The sequence below is a fragment of the Chiloscyllium punctatum genome, chromosome 44, assembly GCF_047496795.1.
Source record: "Chiloscyllium punctatum isolate Juve2018m chromosome 44, sChiPun1.3, whole genome shotgun sequence".
NCBI classification, from domain to species: Eukaryota; Metazoa; Chordata; class Chondrichthyes; order Orectolobiformes; family Hemiscylliidae; genus Chiloscyllium; species Chiloscyllium punctatum.
The window spans coordinates 26,324,275-26,342,574 of record NC_092782.1 but is presented as its reverse complement, the minus strand read 5'-3'; the positions used below and the strand labels follow the sequence as shown (position 1 = coordinate 26,342,574).

At 42.1% G+C, this 18,300-nt stretch overlaps 1 long non-coding RNA gene across 1 annotated transcript; it reads right to left on the bottom strand.

Annotated features, from left to right (window-relative positions):
• Nucleotides 1-8,601: 8,601 nt before the first annotated feature.
• On the bottom strand, nucleotides 8,602-18,212 carry LOC140466823 (uncharacterized). Its single transcript, XR_011955293.1, has 3 exons — nucleotides 17,143-18,212; nucleotides 12,841-12,886; nucleotides 8,602-9,850 (listed from the first exon to the last, which is right to left on the bottom strand). It is a non-coding gene; the product is annotated as an uncharacterized lncRNA (long non-coding RNA).
• Nucleotides 18,213-18,300: the final 88 nt, after the last annotated feature.

The window sequence follows — 18,300 nt, the reverse complement described above, 5'->3', positions numbered from 1 at the left end:
ATTTCCTTTGAAGTGATCACAAAAAGGTTTCCTGTATTTGGGTATTTTCATTATCCCTGCTTTTCACCAATTGTACAGAGCTAATTTTGTACAATTCTTTAAGAAAATAAAATAAAACGTTCAGCGTTGGGAGGGGTTACCAATACAGGTTGAATAGCTCTGATTAAAATGAATGTTCTTCCTTGCCTCTATACCCCATGAGAATGCACCCGTTGTTTCTGCCTAGACAAGCTCTGCGGAGGCTTAATGGCTGGCTCAGATCTTTTATTTTGCACCGCAGGCATCCTCTTATTAAATTTGCTTGGCTGTAACTTCTACAGGAAATGGGAGGGGTAGATCTCCCAGACTTTAAACGATACCAAATAAGCTTCTTATTGTCTTATGTCAGTGATTGGGTGTGCAAGGATCCGGGGTCAATATTAGTCAACATTGAGGCCTCCCAGGCAAAGTGTCCCCTTCTTAATTTGTTATCTATGGATAGGATGAAAACTGTTGCGAAGCACTGTGAAAGTCCGATCGTTATAAACATGGTCAAAGCATGGAGAACAATGCGGTAGAGTGAGGGTAATCTACATAAGACCTCCCCATTCACCCCCTTAGCAGGAACATCAGGATTCAGGCCGGGATCGATGGATTCTGGCTTTAAGGTATGGGAAACAAGGGGAGTCTCCTGTTTGGGAAACCTATTTCAGGGAGAGATGTTGATGTCCTTTGACCAGTTGAGTCATAAATATGGGTTATCCAGTAGGGACCTCTTCCGTTATTTTCAGATGAGGGACTATATACAGAAAAGGAACACGCTCTTGGCTTAGCCCTATAAGTCCAATATGGAAAGAAGAGTGCTTTGGAGTGCGGGCACTCTTTCGGACAGTACCCTGTATCATCGACAGAGAGGAGGTGCCTTGGAAGATATGGAAAGACTTTACGGAGTCTGGAATCAGAAACTGGAAGCAGAAATCTCATTGGAAGAATGGGAGTATATCTGGGAGAATGTGAAAAAGATTTTGATTTGCAATAAAGGGCAGGCCATGCAACTAAAGATTGTCCACAGGGCTCATTTGGCCCCAGAGTGGCTAGCAAAATTTAAGAAAGGAGCATCTCCCAAGGTGCCGTAAATGCAAAACAGATAGCGATACCCTAACATACTGCTTGTGGTCATGCCATAAGATACATAGGTACTGGGATGCCCATAGCGAATGTATTGGAGGGGATCTTGGGAAAGTTAAGATGAATCCGGCATGCCTTCTTCTAGGAATGCCAAATCTGCCTTCGATAGATGAACATGGGAAGAGACTATTCAACATTCTCATTTGTCGTGCAAGGAAGAACATCCTGATGTGCTGGATCTTGGAAAACCCCTCAGATCTTACGGGATGGCATAGGTTAGTGATGGAGCATGTCCCCCTAGACTCTCTTGTGAATGCAGTGCACCAGAACACTGAGCTGTTTTATAAGATGTGGCAGCCCTTTTTGAATCACATAGATGCAGACTTGTCAGCCATATATATTAGGGCCTTTGTGTAGCCATGAAGACTGGATTTGGCAGTCCAGGGGCCTGCCTGAATAAATATGGGCATATTAACTGATGCTCCTGTTGATGGGAGCTTCCATGCGGGAGTGTTGAGTGGTGTAATTTAATTTAAATAAAGTTGTTAGTTTCGTTCAATTTAAGTTAACTTAATTTGTTGCGTTTATTTATTGAATTGTAATGTGGGAAGATTGTTCTGTGTCTTTGCAATTGCTTTGGTTTGTCCTATAGAGTAGTAAATAGTTTATTATTGTTGTTGTTTTACCATTAAATTGCTATATTATCTTTTGTACATTTATAATTTTGTAAAAATTAAAAACCTTTTTCAATAAAAAAACCTGTTAAATTGCTTGTACTTTGCCAAAATACCAATAGATGGCAGCAAAACTACTTCAGTCATTTTTTTTCTATGACAAAGACGACAATGTCTTTTGTGGATAAAGAGTCATCAAGATGTACAGCATGGAAACAGATCCTTTGATCCAACTGTCCAGGCCAACCAGATATCCTAACCTAATCTAGTCCCAATTGCCAGCACTTGGCCCATATCTCTGTAAACCCTTCCTAAAAATATACCCAACCAAATGCTTTTTAAATGCTGTAATTGTACCAGCCTCCATCACTTCCGCTAGCAGCTCATTCCATACATGCACCATCCTGTGCATGAAAATATTGTGCCTTAGGTCCCTTTTAAATCTTTCCCCTCTCACTCTAAACCTATGTCCTCTAGTTCTGGACTCCCCAACCCCAGGGAAAAGACCTTGTATATTTATTCTATCCATGCCCATCATAATTTTATAAATCTCTATAAGGTCACTCCTCAGCCTCCAACACTCCAGGTACAACAGCTCCAGCCTATTTAGCCTCTCCATGTAGCTTAAATCCTCTGAACCTGGCAACATCCTTGCAAATCTTTTCTGAACCCTTTCAAATTTCACAACATCTTTCCGATAGGAAGGAGACCAGAATTGCAAGCAATATTCTAAAACTGGCTCAACCAATGTCCTGTACAGCCGCAATATGACCTCCCAACTCCTGTACTCAATACGCTGACCAATAAATGAAAGCATCCCAAACGCCTTCTTCACTATCTTAACTACCTGCAATTCCACTTTCAAGGTCTCTTTGTTCATCAACACTACCCAGGATCTTACCATTAAATGTAAAAGTCCTGTAAGATTTGCTTTTCCAATGCAGCACCTCACATTTATCTAAATTAAACTCCATCTGCCACTCTTCAGCCCATTGGCCCATCTGATCAAGATCCCATTGTACTCTGAGGTAACCTTCTTCACTGTCCACACCTCCAATTTTGGTGTCATCTGCAACCTTACTAACTATACTTCCTACATTCATATCCAAATTGTTTATATAAATGACAAAAAGCTGTGGACAAGCACCAATCCGTGTGGCACTCTATTGGTCACAGGCCTCCAGTCTGAAAAGCAACTCTCCACCACCAATCTCTGTCTTCTACAGTTGAGCCAAGTTCTGTATCCAATTGGCTAGTTTTCCCTGTATTCCATGAGATCTGACCTTACTATCCAGTCTACCTAACCTTTATCAAATCTAGTACAAACAATTGGGAGAAACTCTTTTTTTATTTTACTTCACATGCAATATCACTTTATTTCCCCTTATATCCTATCTTGGAAACAGAGAATCTTGCTGTAATCCCATAGTGTCAGCATCTAATCCTTACCCATTTTGCAAGTGAGAATTTAAAGGCTTAGACAATGAAGACAGAGGGCACAGGTCAGATTTGGTAGCCTTGAGAATGGAAGATTAAGTGATTATGTAAATGTGTTTTAAAGAAGATTCAAGGGTTTGAGAGGGGGATAGAAACCATTCCTCTTACAGCAATGCCCAGAACAAGGCTGAAGTTGTGCTATGTTGGGGAAATGAAACAGAATAGGTGACCATTTTGCAGAACACCTACATTCCTGAGCTTCCTATTGCCTGCTACTTCAACACACCACTGTGTTCTCTGAAAATATGTCTTGCATATTCAAATTGAGATGATTAATCTAACCGGTAGGAAGTGGTAATAACATTGACCCCAAAAAGATACCACAGCACACTTATATCCTATCTAAAAATACAAATATTCACCTCTCTGCTTTGCCTTCTGCTTCTTAACCAATTTCATGTTCATTAAGCCAATTCTTCTTTAATCCCATGGCTTCAATTTTTCTGACAAATCTGTTAGACAGTACTTTATTGATAAAGGCAACATTATGAAGTATCAGTAGACATGTATATAAAAATGGGAGAAAGTGAGGACTGCAAATGCTAGAGATCAGAGTCGAAGAGTGTGGTGCTGGAAAAGCACAGGCAGCATCCGACAAGCAGGAAGGTCGATGTTTCAAGCATAAACCCTTCATCAGGAATGAGGGGGGTGGCCCAAAGAAGCTGAGAGATAAATAGGAGGGAAGTGAGGCTGGGGAGAGAAAACTTTGGTGGTGTGGAAGGTGAGGATCAGGCAGGTTCTGTCCAGTTGCGATTTGGGGGGGGGGGGGTTCAAGGGCGGAGGTGTGGGAGCAGAGGAGATGCGCTTGAGGGCATTGTCAACCACATGGGAGGGGAAATTGTAGTCTTTGAAGAAGGAGGCCAATTAGGATGTTCTATGGTGGAATTGGTCCTTCTCTGAGCAGATGCAGCAGAGGCGGAGGAATTGGGAATAAAGGATAAGTTTTCATAGGAGGCAGGGTGGGAGGAGGTGTGATCCAGGTAGCTGTGAGAGTTGGTAGGCTCGAAGTACATATCCATGTTGAGTCGGTCACTGGAAATGGAGATGGAAGTCCAGGAAGGGGAGGGAGGTGTCCAGGATGGTCCAGGTGAACTTGAGGTTGGGGTGGAAGGTGAAATTGGTGAACTGTTCAACCTCCTCGTGGGAGCACAAGATGGCGCCAATATAGTCATTGATGTAGTGGAGGAAAAGGTGGGGAATGGTGTCGGTTTAGCTGCGGAAGATGGACTGTTCCACATACCTAAAAAAGAGGCAGGCATAGCTGGGACCCATGCTGTCGCCCTTTGGACTGGGGAAAGTGGAAGGATTTGAAAGAGAAATTGTTGAGGGTGAGGACCAGTTCTGCCAATTGAATGAGTGTGTCAGTGAAAGGGTATTGGTTGGGTCAGTGGGAGAGGAAGAAACTGAGGCCTTGGAGGCCTTCATCATGGCGGATGTTTGAGTAAAGAGACTGGACGTCCATGAAGACAAGGCGTTGCGGGCCGGGGAAATAAAAGTCATAGAGGAGGTGGAGGGCGTGGATAGTGGACCAAATGAGTGTGGGGAGATCCTGGACCAAGGGGGACAGGACAGTGTCAAGATATGCAGAGATAGTTTCGGTAGGCAGGAGCAAGCTCAAGCAATAGGCTGACTGGGACAGATGTTTGTGAATTTTGGATAGGAGGTAGAACTGGGTGGTGCGGGCTTCCCGGACTATGAGGTTAGAGGCTGTTGGTGGGAGATCCTGAAGTGATGAGGGTGTGGATGGTCTGGGAGATAATGGTTGGATGATGGGAGGTGAGATTGTGGATGAGTGAGCAGAAGGAAGAGGTGTCCATGAGTTTGCTGAACACTTCAATTCCCCCTCCAACTTCGCCAAGGACATGCAGGTCCTAGGCCTCCTCCACCGCCAAACTCTCGCCACCCAATGCCTGGAGGAAGAACACCTCATTTTCCACCTTGGGACACTCCAACCACACGGAATCAATGTGGATTTCACCAGTTTCCTCACTTCCCCTCCCTCCACTTTATCCTGGATCCAACCTTCCAACTCAGCATCACCTTCTTGAACTGTCCTATCCGTCCACCTTCCTTCTTTCTGTTCTACCCTCCTCTCTATCACCTTCACCCCCACCTTCATCTACCTATTGATTCCCATCTACCGTACCCCCAGCCCCCCTCCCATTTATCTCTCAGCCTCCTTGGGCCACCCCCTCATTCCTGATGAAATGCTTATGCTCGAAATGTTGACTCTCCTGCTCCTCGGATGATGCCTAACTGGCTGTGCTTTTCCAGCACCACACTCTTCGACTAATGTCTGTAAAAATATAAGTAATAGCAGTAGGAACAAGCCACAAGCCATGCAATACCTTGCGCCTGCTGCCACATTCATTAAGATCATGGGTTTACCCTTGGCAACAGTTTCACTTTCCTGCCCAATCTTCATATCAGTTGATTTCCTTAGAGTCCAAAAATGTGCTACTGTCAGCCTTGAAAATACTTAACAATTGGTATTCACAGGCTTCTCAGTTACAGAATTACAAACATTCAGAAAACTCTGAGTGGAAAATTTTCTCATCTTAGTTGAGGCCTTACCCCCTCTTTGTAGAAACTCCATCTGAGAGAAAGAGTCTGTCAGCATCTAGCATGAAAAATGTGTTGCTGGAAAAGCGCAGCATGTCAGGCAGCATCGAAGGAGCAGGAGAATCGACGTTTCGGGCATAAGCCCTTCTTCAGGCTAATGCCCGAAACGTCAAATCTCCTGCTCCTTTGATGCTTCTGACCTGCTGCGTTTTTCCAGCAACACATTTTTCAGCTCTGATCTCCAGCATCTGCAGTCCTCACTTTCTCCTCCGTCAGCATCTACCCTGTCAAAGCCAATTCTAATCAATTTCAGTGAGATCGTCTTTCTTTCTGCCATTATTCTACTCAATCTCTCTTCATTGGATGACTCTTTGATACCAGTAACAATTTAGAGAATTTACATTGCAATTCCCACCCCCTAAAGAAGATGAAAACTATACTTGGTGCTCAAGATATGGACTCATCAAGGCCCTACACAATTTCAGCAAGAATTTCTTGCTCTACTATTCCAGATCCCTTGCAATAAAGCCAACCATTTGTCTTCCAAGTTACTTGTGGTACCTGCTTGTTAACTTGCAGTGTTTCCATCACAAGTGTTACAGACCAGGCCAGACCCCCTCAAAACATTTCAAGAAAGTAGCTCAGACCCTAACTTTTCCAATTGTTTTGAGTAGATGTGAAGTGGATATTCCACAAGTGATACAGCTGGTCAAAACCCCTCAGTTTTAAACAAAACAGAATTTATTTAGAGTACGGAATGAAGCACAAACAAAAGAGAACAGAATACAGAACAACTTAACCTATCTAAAAACCCAACAGACTATCCCAACTTAATGGTGCTATTCCAAATTCCTGCAACAATCTCCATAAATACCCCTTGGCAAAAAAGGTAAAATCAAACAGAGAAACACAGGATGGAACACCTTCTTCCACCTTTTTCCAGCTTACACTGCCCAGCAGCTCTGAACAGCCAGACTGCTGAAATCAAACCAGAGAAAACCTGAGCTGGGAGAACTGACCACTCGCCTTTCATTGTACAAGTGTTTGTTAAAAAATCTAAACTTATTTAAATAAACACAGACATTTTGGAATCTATGTGTTTATGATCTCTCCAAAAGAAAAGGGCAACCTAACCCTGTTAAAGGAACAGCATCATCACACAAGGATATCCAAATTCTTCTGAATACCAAAAGTTTAATAGCATTTTTATATTTTAAAAAATCTGCGTTTCTATTCTTCCACTTAAAGAGAATAATTGCATATCTCTGCACATTGTATTCCATTTTTCATCTTCTTCCTGAATCACTTAACTTATCATTATTCCTTTACAGAGTCTATGTCACAGCTCCTCATTAGCTTATGGTTCTATTAATCTGGCAATATGATAGATAAAATCATTGATATCACAGGAAGTTTGGAATTATTAAAAGCAGAGAAAGACTTTAAAAATAATGGTGTAAAAGTATTTTTTGGCAGAAACTTAGTCTCTTGTGCCAATTTTCCAGGCAGTATGGCAGGTAGAGCACTCTGTTTTTCTGCCAGTGCATATTAAGTTAAAGCACAAATACCGCATATGTGCTTTCAGAGAGGTTCAGTGAGTAACAAGTAATGTACAAGTCATTTTACAATCTGGAAACACCTGCAATAATGATGAGAAAGGACTTAACAACTGAACTGATATGAATGCATAGGCAGAGAAAATGGACAAGTTAATGTCTCTGTTTGGAATTTTTCAGTCTTGGCAGCTTCCTCTTACGGATTGGAATGCTGCTGGAATGTAATAATCTGGGAAACAAAATAAGGAACAGTCCAAACTGTAGAAAGCTCACTTCATAAAAGAAGCCACACAATTTATTATAGGTAGCCCCTGCGATCCAAAAATAGAGTGTTCCCAGGAAAGCTTTCACAAGATGAAAATGGCATTAAGCAAAGGTGCATGATTTACAGAGGATCCTTGATTATCCAAATGAGATGGGCAAGCACTATTTTGTTTGGTTAATCGATTACTTGGATAATTGATTCAATGTCTTTTCTGTGGGGCTTGGAACTTTCTGCTAAGTCCGCTCCCCGTTCTGGAGACGAGGTAGCAGCACACCGTGCGCGCGTGCTCCACCCACCTCGTCCACCCCCGCCCACCCCCTAAAATCGTCCAACACCGCCCTCCCGCCTGCACCCACACCTCATCCAACAACGCCAGCCCCCCCCACCCCACATCCAGTCCAACACTGCCTCCCCACCTGCCCCACTCCCCGCCGGTCAACACCACACCCATGCTCGCTTTCACCCCCATCCAAGCCTGTTACCCCACCTGCGCCCACCCCCCGACCACCCCTGCCTCCAAACCTAGTCCAACACTGCCCCCCCGCCCGCCTCCCCACCCTGTCCAACACCCACCACCTCCATCACCCCAACACTGACCACAACACCGCCCCCCACCTACCCACCCCCTAGTCAATCACTGCCCCCGCCCACCTGCCCCCAACACCGCCCCCAAACCCCACCCCGTCCAACACCACCTACCCCTGCCCGTCACCCCCAACCCCGTCCAATACTGGCCAGCAACTCCATCCACCCGCCCGTCCCAACCCCATCCAACGCAACCCCACCCCCAACCCCGTCCAACACTGCCCCTACCCCGTCCACCACCGCCCCACCTCGCCCGACCCCAACCATGTCCAACACCACACCACCCCCTCTGCCCCCCAATCTCCTCCAACACCGCCCCACTCCCAACCCTGTCCAACACCGCACCACCCCCCACCTCAACCTATCGCCGTTTTTTGTAAAAGTGAAAATCCTCTTTGGATTAGCAAAAACAAGTACTAATGTAGATATTTCATAAAAGGGAAATTGCCTAAAGCGAACTTTCGAAAAGCGGGGGATATGTGTACTATCGGAGTGACGTTCTGATGAAAAATTCTGTTCTCAGCTGTAAATCCATCATCAAGCAAAGGAGGCAACAGTAAATAAAATTTCACCAATTGCTGCTGTGGCACTATATTCAGAAGAGATCTCTGACCTGAAGCAAACTTAGCCATAAAACTGAACTTGAGGAATTTGAAGTGACCATTTTTGGTACATTTGTACATGGTGGATGTCAACTATTTCCAGCTGGGTTGTTTTTAAAACACACTAATTTAATCAGTACTTAATGGGTTTGCAACACCATCATGAAAGTTATTCTGATGTAGTTTGGCTGGCGATCCATAGAAATCCAAAATGATAACAAGCCAAGGTTATGAGAATATTTTAGTTAGAATGCAATTACACTCAGAATATTGATTTGAGAGGTTGAGAGTCCCATGGAGTCCCATTTAGGTTCAGAGTCACATTATAGACATTACCTGATGTCATTTGTTATGTGTAAAGACAGCAATGTTATTAAATATAATGATAATTGTAACATCTCAATTATTTATGTATCTATACACATTAAAAGGAAAAAAGTCAATTTCATCACCGTATATACAGTAATTCCAAATTAATCTATCCAGATTCCTAAAATGGTTAAATAAACCTTAGTACATATATCACCAAGTCTCCAGCCATACAATGGTGTGAACTCACTGGTCAGTAACTCTATCAAAGTTCCTTCATCCCCTGTCATCTTCAGAGATTGACTGGACCACTTGGCTGCAATAGCAAATCTTCGAAAAGGCGTTCCCTCTAAGTTCAAATTCCGCTTTCATTCTCGCTTTCCAATTCTGCCTTTTTCACATTTTCCCAGACAAAATGATTTTATCAATTCTTTCTCATAAATTTCTTCTCAAAACTCTGTATGTTTACCTGACTTGCTGTCTCTGTTGAGCTTATGAGTTAATTACATGTCCAGATGGTTATTCATCCTAGCTATATGTCTGTTCATTGTCCTGGTTTGTAGTTCAAAGATCATCAGAATCCATACAATAGCAAGAGCTCAAATAATTCTATTTTGTACTAACTAAACAAAGTACTGCAGATGTTCAAAGTAAAACAAAAATACTGGAGAATCTCTGTAGATCGAGCAACATCTGTGGAGAGAAACAGAATTAATTTTTGAAGTCCAAGATTATTCATCTTGTGAACTGGAAGGGGCTCGAAAATTGTGTTTTTTTTAATGTGGTTGAAAGAATGTGAGGAGGACTAAGTGGAGCAGATGGTCAGGATGTTCAAAGCAAAACACAAAGGGAGTGCTAATAATTGTAAATGAAAGATAATAAAATAGGTATAAATGATAGGCATGAACAGCAAAAAAAATGGTGGGTACACCTGTTGACAGCTAAGCCAACAAGATGCAAACAAGCTGGTTTTTGAAAGGTAAACAATTTGAAGTTTTGTGTCATTCTTACAGACAGAGCAGAGATGTTCCACAAAGTCATCACCCAGTTTGCATTTGGTCATGCCAATGCAAAGAAGACCAGATTGACAGAAGTACTGTACAAGTAAACCGCTGCTTCACCTGAAAACTATGTATGAGACTACCTTCTACATACTGATCTAGGTAAAATAATAATTCAGTCACAACAACAGCTGTGAATATGAACAATGTTGCTGCCAATAATTATATAATAATTGTTCTAAAATTTTCCAACCAATTGCACATCATTTTATGAGATTAATGAGAATGTTTCAGGGATGAGGAACTTCAGTTGTGAGGAAGGCTGGAGAAGTTGCAACTGTTTTCCTTGGAGAAGGCTGAGAGGAGACTTGATGAAGATATTGAGAATGATGAGAGACTGCAATGTAATTAAGGTGTTGGGATTAGCAGGAGGTTGTGACAATGTGTAATAACGCAGATAATCAGGCTAACGTTCTGGGAACGTGGGTTCAAATCCCACTGTGACAGATAGTGAATAGTTGATCAGCAATTAAAAGCTAGACTCTTGGTAGTCATGTACCCATTGTAGGTTACTGTTTTAAAACCCATCTGGTTCACTAATGTGCCAGCTTTACCTGATCTGGCCTACATGAAATTCCATAAGACCATAAGACATAGGAGTGGAAGTAGGCCATTCGGCCCATCAAGTCCACTCCACCATTTAACCATGGCTGATGGACATTTCAACTCCACTTAGCCGCACTCTCCCCATAGCTCTTAATTCCTTGCGAGATCAAGAATTTATCAATCTCTGCCTTGAAGACATTTAACGTCCTGGCCTCCACTACGCTCCGTGATAATGATTTCCACGGGCCCACCACTCTCTGGCTGAAGAAATGTCACATTTCCCTTCTAAATGACCCCCTCTAATTCTAAGGCTGGGCCCACGGGTTCTAGTCTCCCCCCCTAACGGAAACAACTTCCCAGTGTCCACCCTTTCTAAGCCATACATGAGCTTGTAAGTCTCTATTAGATCTCCCCTCAACCTTCTAAACTCTAATGAATACAATCCCCTGTATTTAACTGTAACATCATTATATCCAATTTTGCCTTCTCTCTTTCAAACTGCAGACTGAACTCTATCATATTATGATCGCGGCCTCCTAAGTGTTTGCTTATTTTAAGATCTTTTATAAAGTCCGGCTCATTACATAGCACTAAGTCCAGAAATAGCCTGCTCTCTTGTGGGCTCCGTCACAAGCTGTTCCAAAAAGCCATCCTGTAAGCATTCCACGAATTCCTTTCTGTAGATCCACTGGTAACATTATTCGCCCAGTCCACCTGCATATTGAAGTCCCTCATGATCACCGTGACTTTGTCTTTCTGACATGCCCTTCTGACATTTCCTGGTACATCACTGGGCGGCACGATGGTTAGCACTGCTGCCTCCCAGTGCCAGGGACCCGGGTTCAATTCCTGCCTTTGGCAACTGTCTGTAAGGAGTTTGCATATTCTCCCGTGTCTGTGTGGGTTTTCTTCCACAATCCAAAGATGTGTAGGTTAGATGATTTGGCAATGCTAAATTGCCCATAGTGTTAGGTGCATTAGTTAGGGGTAAATATAGGGAATGAATCTGGGTGTGGGTTACTCTTCGGAGGGTCGGTATGGGCTTATTGGGCCGAAGGGCCTGTTTTCACACTGTAGGGTATTTAATCTTGCGCCCCTGCTCCTGACCACTGTTAGGTCTGCACATAACTCCCATTGTGGCTTTTTTGCCTTTGTGATTCCTCAACTCCACTCACACAGACTCCACATCATCTGACCATAATCATTCAGTGCCATAGATTTAATTTCATTCTTAATTAAGAGAGCAACACTGCCCCCCTCTACCCATCTCCCTGTCTTTTTGATAAGCTGTAAATCCTTGGATGTTTAACTGCCAGTCCTGAATCCCCTGCAACCACATCTCTGTAATGCCTACCACATCATCATCATTCACAACGATTTGTGCCATTAATTCATCTACTTTGTTAAGAATACTACGAGCATTCAGGTAAAGCGCATTAATGCTGATTTTCTTATTCTTATGATTTCCAATATCTCTCTTAATATGTCCTAAGTTATCTTTCCTTTTTGCTTTATTCCTAGCCTGCCTTGAACTGAAACTCTGCACACATGCTAACCTGCTGCTTATCTTTCTACCTGACTCCAAGGATTTCCCTTTCTCTTCCCCCCGATTCACAAGTTTAAAGCCCTAGTGACCACCCTATTTATCCTTTTTTGCTAGCACACTGTTTTCAGATTGGTTCAGGTGGAGACTGTCCCATCGGTACAGATCCCCATGGTTCCAAAACTGATGCCAATGTCCCATGAAATGGAATCCCTTTTTCCCACACCCATCTCTTATCTATGTGTTTACTCGCCTAACTTCCTTATCCCTATGCCATATAGCAAGTGGCTCGGACAGTAATCCAGAGATTATGACCATCAAAGCAGTGTCTAAGGATTCAGCCACTACCCAAATATATACCTGGCAGCCCTCTGCTACTTGCTGTGGCTTCTCCCTCAGCTGCTCCTTTAGAAAGGGTTCTTGCGCTCTCCTTTCCCGGCAGCCCTCAGTTCTCTCTGCCTTCTCTCCTTTCCGCTCTGTAAAAGTGGAGGCCCGATTCCCAAGGTATGTCCCTTTTTAAATGGGGAACTTACCCTTCCCAGCAGCCTTCGGTTCTCTCCACCCTCTCTCCTCACCGGTCTGTAAAAATAAAATTCAACTTCAATAATGTGGTTGACTTGACTGCCCTCCGAAAAGGCCTATGCAAAGCATGTATTTTAAGGGGCAATTAGGCAATAAATGCTGGTTCAGTCAGCAATGCCCACAATCTATGAATGGATATTAAAAAGCATTTATTTCAGACTATATTAACTATATAGTTACTGAAAAGAGGAATGCACCACTGCGTTTTAAGCAGAATAAAAGTCACAAACTCTGCTAAGATTGAATAATTACATTCTTTCACATTAAGTTACTCTCAAAAACTTAGTATCAGCAGATGAAAGAAATACAATAGCTATGTTCTATTTTTAGCGAGTTTTGAGAAGATTTGTAGCTCAGGTTGAGGTTCTGGATATAGGTTTGCTTGCTGAGCTGGAAGGTTCGTTTTCACATGTTTCATCACCATACTAGGTAACATCTTCAGTGAATCTCTGAAGGAAGCACTGGTGGTGTAGCCCGTTTTCTATTTATATGTTTGAGTTTCCTTGGGTTGGTGATGCCATTTCCTGTGGTGACATAGCTTCCTATGGTGATGTCATTTCCTGTTCTTTTTGTCAGGTGGTTGTAAATGGAATCCAAGTTAATGTGTTTGTTGATACAGTTCCGGTTGGAATGCCATGCTTCAAGGAATTCTTGTGCGTGTCTCTGGTTGGCTTGTCCTTGAATGGATGTGTTGTCCTTCCTCATCCATATGTAAGGATAGTAGTGAGAGTGGGTCATGTCATTTTGTGGCTAGTTGGTGTTCATGTATCCTGGTGACTAGTTTTCTGCCTGCATGTCCAATGTAGTGTTTGTTACACCTCTTGCAATGTGTTTTGTAGATGACATTAGTTTTGCTTGTTGTCTGTATAGGGTCTTTCAAGTTCATTAGGTCCTGCTTTAGTGTATTGGTGTGTTTGTGGGCTACATGATGCCAAGGGGTCTGAGTAGTCTGGCAGTAATTCCTTGATATCGCAGTAGAACAAACTGCCAATGGGGACGTTCATGCCAGCATCGACAGGAAACGAACACTTACGGACCAAATATTGAACTACAGAAGCAATCATCCCAACATCCACAAACGAAGCGGTATTAGAACATTAATTCCAATAAGCCAACACACACTGCAGCACAGAGGAACTACGCAGAGCAAAGGATAATCACCTAAACCGTGTATTCAAAAAGAACAAGTACCCAATGAACACAGTCCGCCGATTTATGAGCAACAAATCCAAATAAGCAGACAAAACACATCCACAAATCCTAGCCACTCTCCCCTACATCAAAGACATCTCAGAAATGACTGCCAGACTACTCAGACCCCTTTGCATCATGGTAGCCCACAAACCCACCAACAAACTAAAACAGCAGCTAATGAACGTGAAATACCCTATACAGATAACAAGCAAACTAATGTCATCTACAAAATACCTTGCAAGAACTGTAACAAACAATACATTGGACAAATAGGCAGAAAACTAGCCACAATATGACATGACTCACTCTCACTTGTATCCTTACAAACACATGAGAAGAACACCACTTTGACTGGTCCAACACATCCATCCTAGGACAAACCAAACAGAGACACACATGAAAATTCCTAGACACATAGTATTCCAACTGGAACTTTATCAACAAACACATTGACTTGGATCCCATTTACCATCCCTGAGAAAAAAAACAGAAAATGACATTACTGTGGGAAATGATGTCACCACAGGAAATGACATCACCAACCAAAGGAAACTCAAACTTATAAATAGAAAGCAGGCTATACCACCAGTGCTTCATTTGGGGGCTCACTGATGATGTTACCTACTATGTTCTATTTTTCTTTACAAAAGCAAAAAAATGTCTCTTGTGGTGCAGAGGCAGAACTGAGAGATCTGGGTTCAAGTCCCACCCATGCAGGTGTGTAATAACATCTCTGAAAGATTGATTCAATAAAAATAACAAGCAAATATTAATAAACTTTTGAAACAAAGCATGGTTAATTTGCAAGCACTATACTGTAATTTCTAGACTTTGATCACTGAAACAGTATATTGATTAAATGTATACAGATGCCTCACTTTTTATCCAATTTTTATTTTGCACTTGCATATGTTTAGATAACTTTCGTTATTAACTAATTTTTAAAAATTTTCTCTATTAGTTTTATGTTGTATAATATAAATAACTTTTCCTCTCTGTTCTTTATTTTAAAATACATTGTTCCAAACAAATACATCAGAGAGATGAAAAACATTTAAAAATGACCTGGAAAAGAAGGTAGTTGGTAAGTGTTTTATTTATTTCAGAATGAGCCTCAATTAAGCAAGATCTGAGACAATGAGTTCATGAAGACAGACCGTCATAAATTCTAAAAAAATGACCAAAGGAGATATCATAAATTGTTTTGCTATCTCAATAATCAGTACCAAAGTCCAATAAAATAGGCAAAGCTGTAATAAACAGGGATGCCCCTTCCCCTTGTAAATGATATCTTAAAAGACCAGTTCGGGTTCTTGTGGTGCAGTGGTGCTCTCCCTACCTTGAAACCAGGAGGCCAAGATGAATGTTCTCCCAGCTCCAGAGGTGTGTCTTAACAACGATCTGACCAAGTTGACTTGAAAATATGTAAAAGACCAATGTGTAGATAGTGGTAAATAATGTCAGTAGGTTACTCCCAAAGGAACCAATCAGAAATTAGACATACACTACCTAGCCAATTCAAGACTCAACCCAAATTGTTTATGAATTGTGTGCACTTCACCGAGGCAATCAAGAATTGAATCATGAAATGCCTGGACCAATCAGAGTTCAGAAATAGTTGAGTTAATGTTATGATTTGTGATTCAGAAAGCGTTAATAAGGCCTCCTTTTCCATACTTGTGTGCACAGAAAGAATAAGAAAGAAACTGTACTCTCAATAACTGAGGGTCAGAATTCTAGTGGAGTACCTCGTTAAGTGCTATTTTTGTTGCACTTATTTTTGATAAATTAATAAATCGGTGAACCTTGAGTCAACACATTTGTTCATGGAGTAGTATTGCACTTAGAGTGACCCCAAGTCTTGCAATTAAGGTTAAATTGAGCTTCAGAACCCTCCAAGGCTTGGGTAGAGTAGTTGGGGAGGAACTGTTCTGACTCATGAAAAAATGAAAAACAAATGGCACAGATTTAAAGTAATTGATAAAAGAGACAACAGTGATATGAGGAAAGACTTTTAAACAGTGAGTGGTTAAGATTGCACCGGCTGATGTTATGATGGAGGCAGGTTCAACTGAAAAATTTAAGAGAATTCGACTGAGAAGGAACGGTGTGCAGGGTTACAGGGGAATAAAACTACATGAATTCATTTGAAGAGCTGGTGGAAATATATTAGGCTGAATGGCTGGGTGTTTTTTCTTTGCTGTAGTGATTATGATTTTTGGAGGATTGGAGATTGTTGCAGAAAAGGGACCAACACTGATGACAATTCACTACAGGTCCCAGATGCAAAGTATTCCTCCAAGAGATTACCTTATGTAATGATGTAGTGATGCAGTATTGTTAGTTACTTCAACATAGTTTTCACAAAGAACAGTGTGAGGGATTATGAAGCAAATAAATCCTCAGGGAATAGTAGTATTGGTTTGAGATGATAATGATTGTTTGAGTCAATGGCTAGTTGGAAGCTCTGGCTATGTTGGAAACAAACTAATGTGTCCATTTTCAAAAATGGTAACAAAATTAATACCCACAGAGGCACCACCATTTCACATTTTCATTGGGTATCAAATAGAATTACTACTAACTGTAACGTTAAATATATAGTAACTTGTCAAAATAACTGAAGTTGATGGGTTATTGGTGGACAGCCTATCCACAGAAAGTGGAGTCAGAGATAAACCAAGTGAAAGTGAAGAGAATATCTGGTAATGGTAGGGGATATGCTGGGCCATGAGTTTACAGATTATGTTTTGAGTACAATCTGGCTACTGCTGATGGCCCACAACATCTCCAGGAATACCTAAACCTGAGTTGCTAATATGTTGATGTCTATTCCATTTGGAATAGTCGTAGAGTTTTGGGATCAATTAACTCAGGTAACTGGATGGCTGCTTTGCATTGAGAGTGCAATTCCTATACTGACTGAGGTTATCATGAAGAACTCTTCTTCTCAACCTCTCTTTTTACCTGAGGCATGGTGACCTTTAGATTAAATCACCACCAGTCATCTCTCTCTGTGAGAGTAGCCCCATGGTCTGGTAAGAGTATGGCAACTTTACCTTTTAGAGCCACAATCATGGTGCGGGATATCTTCAATATGAAGAAAGGACTTTACTCCACAAAAGACTGTACAGCAGTCATAATGCTATCATGGACAGCTGCATTAATGGACAGAGGTAGAAATATTGAAGTGTGAAGGATGTGGTCAAAGACATTTTCCTTTCTCCTTCATTCTCCACAGGATTGTCCTCAATTCCTGTTGTAATCCCAGTCAAGCAGCTATATTTTTAGGACTCATCCAGCTCAGTCAGTGGTGGTTCTGCTGAGCCACTTTTTTTGGTCAACATTGTAGTCTCCCAACCAGAGTATATTCTGCTCTCATACCACTTCTGTGCTTCATCCAAGTAATGTTTAACATGAAGAAGCACTGATTTATCAGCTGAGGAAGGGTGGTATGAGGTATTCAGCAAGTGCTTTCATTGCACCTATTTGACATATTGTCGTGCGACTTCAATGTCGAAGACTTCCAGGGAAACTCCCTCCAGATTGTACATCACTGTGCCACCACCTCTGCAATGATAATGGCTAGGACACTGTGCGACGGATATAATTTCCTGGGTATAATTGTCAGACTGTTGCTTGACTAATTTGAGATATAGTGTTCCAAAAACAGTTGAGGACTGTTGCAGGATCAATTGATTTAAGAATGGAGAGTCATTGGACTCCAAAATTAACTCTGCATTCTTCCCACAGATTCTGCCAGAGCTGCTGAGTTTCTCCAGCCATGTTTGCTTTTGTTTCAGATCTCTGGCATACCCAGTTCTTTATTTTGTTTTAGGTTTCAGTTATTCTTTATAAGGGGGAGAGGTCAATTAATTCACTTCTTAAGGCAGCACAGTGGCTCAGTGGTTAGCACTGCTGCCTCACAGCACCAGGGTCCCAAGTTCAATTCCAGCCGTGGGCGACTGTCTGTGTGGAGTTTGCACATTCTCCCTGTGTCTGTGTGGGTTTCCTCTGGGTGCTCCAGTTTCCTCCCACATCCCAAAGATGTGCAGGTCAGGTGAACTGGTCATGCTAAATTGGCCACAGTGTTAGGCGCATTAGTCAGAGGGAAATGGGTCTGGTTACTCTTGGGAGGGTCGGTATGGACTGGTTGGGCCGAAGGGCCTGTTTCCACACTGTAGGGAATCTAATCTAATCTAGACTTCAGGCTAAAT